Raw genomic sequence first — 6,221 nt, forward strand, 5'->3', positions numbered from 1 at the left:
ACTAGAGCTGCGAGCAGCTATAAAGGGCCCTCGCAACCCGGGCCACGTTGGGGTATATGCAAGTCGGGGGACTTGCACGTTGGGGTACTGTTAAATAGACAAGGACCATGGAAAATAGAAATGCATTTGCCGTGCCTTGTGTGTAAAAAAGTGCAGTAAAAGGCCAAAAATGATGCACAATTCCCAAAATAAATTCAAAAGTGTGGACTTTCTGATGTGTGTGCAAAGTTTCATGAAAAGTCGCTCGTTTGATATTCAAAACCAGCATCTGTTTATTTGAAAACATTGCATGGCACAGAGATGGTGTGTGATCAAATAAAAAGCTTTTTGATGACTCTTAATGTGGTGTCGCTGTGCAACACATATGTATTCATGACATAGTGAAGTATTGTGACAGTTTTGTAGGGTCCAGCAAACAGTAAATGTGTGACAGTTATTCAAGAAAAAATGTAGCTTTGAAGCAGGCTAACCAATGACATCATCTAAAGGGGAAAAAAGCACATGAGCAAGCAAAGGTATAAGTAGAGGAGAAAAAGAGATGAAAGAAGTGCGAGAGATGGAACAGGAGAGGAATGCAGCTGTTTATGTATAGCTGTTGTAACAGGACAGATTAAATAACACTTTAACCTGGGGTTAACAGCGCCCTAGGACAGATAAACTCTTTAGTGTAAAAGTTTTCTGGGACAGATGAATCCCTTGGGGTCAAAGAGTTTGGGTTAGCACATAGTCTGTCTTAGGATAATGTAACCTCCATGGATGAATTAGTCCTAGGACGCTTTGATCTGCGGGCTAAAACTTCAGGGGGGTTAACCTGTCCTGTTATATTGTGATCATCGTCTTCGTGCATGTCCTCAGTGGCTTCTTCTGTCTGTGTGGCAGCATTTGATACATCTGTAGAACAAAAAAGAATGAAGAATCATGTTAGATCTGTGAAGTTTGGTTGTCTTAGGTGTAGTTTACAGAACAGTCGTGTGCATATTTTTAGCATGGTAGTGTCTTAATACAAATGCATATTATGTAATGCACTGTATATGGATATTACAGACGTAATATTTGACGGTGATCTTATATTCATAGTTTTTGCCCGTTAATAAATAATATAGCTAGTAAGTAATAAGACACGCAAAAATGGTATAGTTGAATCCTCTGGGTCAAAAAGCAATGTTTTAGGATTGTGTGATGAAATGATGAATAAAAGTAAGGATACGACAGGTACATAAATGGTTATATATACACACGGACATATATATTTATACAGTATAACAGTGCCGCATGTATTGGTTTTAAGGAAAGAGTTGAAAAGCAGTGTTCAGAAAAAAGCATAAGACGCACAAAGTACCATTTCACTACATGTAATAAGTTGTCAAGTAGACATGTGAATTAAGTGGTTAAGATAGTGGCTACTGTGCAAGTAAGCTTCAATTGTCTCTAAAAGGTTAGCATATGTGTTCTACATGATATCAATGGCTAGACGTGCTCGTGGAGAAACATTACAAACAGAAAAACACACTAAAGGTGCCTTTAACAAACCTGTTAATAAATGAGAACTTAATACATATATGTATGGCATACTGTATATGATTGAGAAAGTTGTCCTGTTTAGTTTATGTATTGTATACTTACGGAAAAAAGTTGGCAATCTTTGCGTATGGAGATGATTAGAGGGTCTTTATCAAAAGAGAATTTGCTTGTTGATTTGTTCATGTTCTGTAGAAAAGCAAAGGAGTAGAAATAAATACAGTATCATACTTCATAAACATACAAGAAATTTGTAGCTGTATTAACCATTGTTGGTATTTGAAGTGATAATTTAGGAATAGAAGTGTAGTGATTGCAGAATTTATAGAGTGCTTACCTTGTATGACTTTGTAGATGGAAATGTCTTTTGTTGAAAGAGCTCTTTGTTGTCTACTATATATGCAAGGACAAGCATAAGTAGGTGTGGTTATGAAGTACTTGACCATTGAAATAAAGCAGTGGTATCAAATGTATGGACCGTGGTTTGGCTCAGGCCTGCAAAGGGGTTTAATGTGGCACAAGAGATAATCTTGTAAGGTACAAAAAATAATAATAATATAATAGGTATGCCTCTGAGTTTTCACAAATCTAGGTCAAGTCAAGTCATCTTTAGTTATTTTGCGCTTGAATCATCCAATCGGAAATGCTCCATAAAAAATGTATAGAGGGTGCGATTTATTGCAAATTGCACAAGAAATCTCTAAAAATTCATGTTAATGACAAGTCTGATGTGTGTGCAAAGTTTCACGAGTTTTCACACATGTATAGATAAAAAAAAACAAAGCAGCACTTTACTTGGCAACCAATGCATCGCTATAGCAGCAGCGTGCGACAAAATAAAAAACTTTCGATAAATTTGCATCTTAAACATCTTAAGATGAAACACACCAAGTTTGGAGATGATCGGATAAACTCTGTAGGAGGAGTTCGTTAAAATAAGACCCCTATGAAATGGCCCAAAAAATGGCAACACGTTCCAAAGTTTGAACACGGTCGGATGAATTTTGTAGGAGGAGTTAAAATATGACCCCTAAAAAAGGCCACAAAAAAAAGTCTACAAATCCCATCATAAATCAAAATGGCGGACTTCCTGTTTGGTTTAGCACATGGTTCCAAGAGACTTTTTTGTACATCGTGGGCTCTTATGTATGCCTCTAAATTATCATAGCGCTAGGTGAAACGTACAACCGGGAATGCTTCGTTAAAGAGGAGTTTTTTAGCTCAAAATGTGATGCCCGGCCCCTACGGGACTTCCTGTTGGGTTTAGCACATGGCACCAAGAGACTTTTTTTGTACATCGTGGGCTGTTACATTTGTCTCCAAATTTTCGTAGCTCTAGCTGCTTCGTACAACTGGGAATGCTTCATTAAGAAGTAATTTTTTCCTTTGCAAACTGTGCATGCCACGGCAACAGCGTGCGACAAAATAAAAAGCTTTCAATAACTTTTCATCTTCAACATCTTAAGATGAATCACACCAAGTTTGGAGATGATCGGATAAACTCTGTAGGAGGAGTTCGTTAAAATAAGACCCCTATGAAATGGCCCAAAAAATGGCAACACGTTCCAAAGTAAATCAAAATGGCGGACTTCCTGTTCGGTTTAGCATATGGTTCAAAAAGAGTTTTTTGTACCTTGAGGGCTGTTACATATGTCTTCAAATATTGGTAACTCTAGGTGAAATGTACAGCCGGGAATGCTTCATTAAGTTAGAATTTCGAAACACAAAATTTGATGCCTCGCCTCTGGCGGACTTCCTGTTAGGTTTAGCATATGGCACCAACAGGCTTTTTTGTAGATCATAGTCTGTTACATATGTGTACCAATTTTCGTAGCTCTAGATTAAACGTACCACCGGCAATGCTTCGTTAAGTAAGAATTTTGAAACTGTAAATTTGATGCCCCGCCACCGTCATATAGTATGTCAAAAACTTTAGATTTTTTACCATGATGTTGTCCCAGGTGTTGAGATGGTACAGCCCAAGTTTGAAGTCAATCGGGTTAACTGTGTAGGAGAAGCGGGCAAAAGTATGACCCCTGTAAATGTGCAAAAATGGGCCAAAATTGGACATTCAAATACTCATACCTCACTTCCTGTCTATTTTAGGGTACACATATCAAAGAGGTTTTTGTTCATCTGGATGTGCTACAGGTGCCACACAATTTTCGTAGCCATAGGACAATCGTAGCGGGACAGGGATCCGTTAAACCTATGTAGGTGGCGCTACAGAGCCATTTTTCTGTTATCATGTATGGCGACTTTAAAATATCAAATTTTTCGCCAGACCCGATCTGCGTGTAAAGTTTGGTGAGTTTTCGTTCATGTTTAGTGCCTCAAAAATGTGGTTGTTTGCGGAAAAGAATAATAACAAAGAAGAAGAAGAAGAATAATAACTAGAGCTGCGAGCAGCTATAAAGGGCCCTCGCAACCCGTGCCACGTTGGGGTATTTGCACGTCGGGGTACTGGCACGTTAGGGTACTGTTTCATAAGAAACCGTCTAAATTGTAAATGTTTTGCCATGCTTTTTGTGTTTGTTCACATTGCTATGGAATGCTTTGTCGAGGTATTCGGCTGATAGGTATGCCTCCCAATATTCACACATCTAGCTGAATCATATAAAAAAAAAAATTCTTTGCAAACAATGCATCGCTACAGCAAAGGCGTGCCACGTTGGGGTACTTGCACGTCGGGGTACTGGCACGTTGGGGTACTGTCAAATAGGATAAAGACCATCTAAAATGTTTTTGACAAGCCTTGTGTGTGCAAAGTTTAATCAAAACGCAAAATATGGTGCGCAATTCCCAAAATAAATTCAAAATGGCGGACTTCCTTTTAGGTTTAGCATACGGCTACAGAATACTTTTTGTAGGTCTTAAGCTAATAGGTATGCCTCCCAGTTTTCACAAATCTAGGTCAAGTCATCTTTAGTTGTGTATCGCTTGAATCATACAATTGGAAATGCTCCATAAAAATGCATAGAGGGCGCTATTGAGCACAACGTTGGGTTACTTGCACGTCAGGGTACTGGCACGTTGGGGTACTGTTACATGGAACAAGGACCATTTAAAATGTTAGTTTTTTCCATGCCTTGTCTGTGCAAAGTTTAATGAAGAAGGCCAAAAATTATGTATAATTCCCAAAATAAAATCAAAATAGCGGACTTCCTCTTTGGTTTGGCAAATGGCTACATAATACTTTTTTGTAGGTCTAGCATAATCATACAATCGGAAATGCTTCATAAAAATGTCTAGAGGGCGCTATTTATTGCAAATTGCACAATAAATCTCTGAAAATTCATGTTCCTGACAAGTCTGATGTGTTTGCAAAGTTTCATGAGTTTTCATGTGTATAAAAAAAAAAAAAAGCAGCACTTGACAACTGTTACATGGAACAAGGACCATTTAAAATGTTAGTTTTTTCCATGCCTTGTCTGTGCAAAGTTGAATGAAAAAGGCCAAAAATGATGTATAATTCCCAAAATAAAATCAAAATAGCGGACTTCCTCTTTGGTTTGGCAAATGGCTACATAATACTTTTTTGTAGGTCTAGCATAATCATACAATCGGAAATGCTTCATAAAAAGGTCTAGAGGGCGCTATTTATTGCAAATTGCACAATAAATCTCTGAAAATTCATGTTCATGACAAGTCTGATGTGTTTGCAAAGTTCCATGAGTTTTCATGTGTATAAAAAAAAAAAAGCAGCACTTGACAAACAATGCATTGCTATGGCAACAGCGTGTTACAAAATAAAAAACTTTAGATTACTTTGCATCTTAAACATCTTAAGATGAAACACACCAAGTTTGAAGACAGTCGGATAAATTTTGTAGGAGGGGTTCGTTAAAATATGACCCCTGAAAGTTTTTCCTTGCCCGGTTGGAGGGTTAGATCAGGGGATGTCGCAACTTGTTTGTGAAGTAAATGTGTCTTAACAACCTCATGATTGAATGTGTTTTCAATTCTCTAGGATGTGATTGGATTGTATCAATTAAATGTTCTTATAACTGATTCAGTGAGTAGTAAAAATAGTGTGTCAAGTATAATGACATGAAATATAAGGAATACAAAAAACAAAACAAGAACCCTCTAAATTACACATTTTGTTCCAGGCTTTATGTGCGTGCATAGTTTGAGTATACACCTAGGTTTAGGCCAGGAGTGTTCAAACCTTTTGCAAAGAGGACCGGGTATGGTAAGGTGAAAATGTGCGGGGCCTAATCAACCATTTAGTTTAGCCTGACATAATTTTTTTACATGCATATGTAAATATATATATGTGGACAAATGTGTACATATGTCTACAAATTTTTGTAGCTCGAGCTGCTTCGTCCAACTGGGAACGCTGCATTAAGAAGGATTTTTTTTTCCTTTGCCAACAGTGCATGCCACGACAACAGCGTGCGACGAAATAAAAAGCTTTAAATAACTTTTCATCGTCAACATCTTAAGATGAATCACACCAAGTTTGAAGATGATCGGATAAACTCTGTAGGAGGAGTTCGTTAAAATAAGACCCCTATGAAATGGCCAAAAAAATGGCAACATGTTCCAAAGTAAATCAAAATGGCAGACTTCCTGTTAGGTTTAGCATATGGTTCAAAAAGAGTTTTTTGTACCTCGAGGGCTGTTACATATGTCTTCAAATTTTGGTCACTCTAGGTGAAACGTACAGCCGGAAATGCTTCATTAAGTAAAAATTT

The 6,221-nt window shown here is 37.6% G+C and overlaps 1 long non-coding RNA gene across 1 annotated transcript; it reads right to left on the bottom strand.

Annotated features, from left to right (window-relative positions):
- Positions 1–247: 247 nt before the first annotated feature.
- LOC144016752 (uncharacterized) lies at positions 248–2,761 on the bottom strand. Its single transcript, XR_013282994.1, has 2 exons — positions 1,624–2,761; positions 248–891 (listed from the first exon to the last, which is right to left on the bottom strand). It is a non-coding gene; the product is annotated as an uncharacterized LOC144016752 (long non-coding RNA).
- Between the last annotated feature and the right edge of the window lie 3,460 nt (positions 2,762–6,221).

Source organism: Festucalex cinctus, chromosome 3 (genome assembly GCF_051991245.1).
Source record: "Festucalex cinctus isolate MCC-2025b chromosome 3, RoL_Fcin_1.0, whole genome shotgun sequence".
In the NCBI taxonomy this organism is placed as follows: Eukaryota; Metazoa; Chordata; class Actinopteri; order Syngnathiformes; family Syngnathidae; genus Festucalex; species Festucalex cinctus.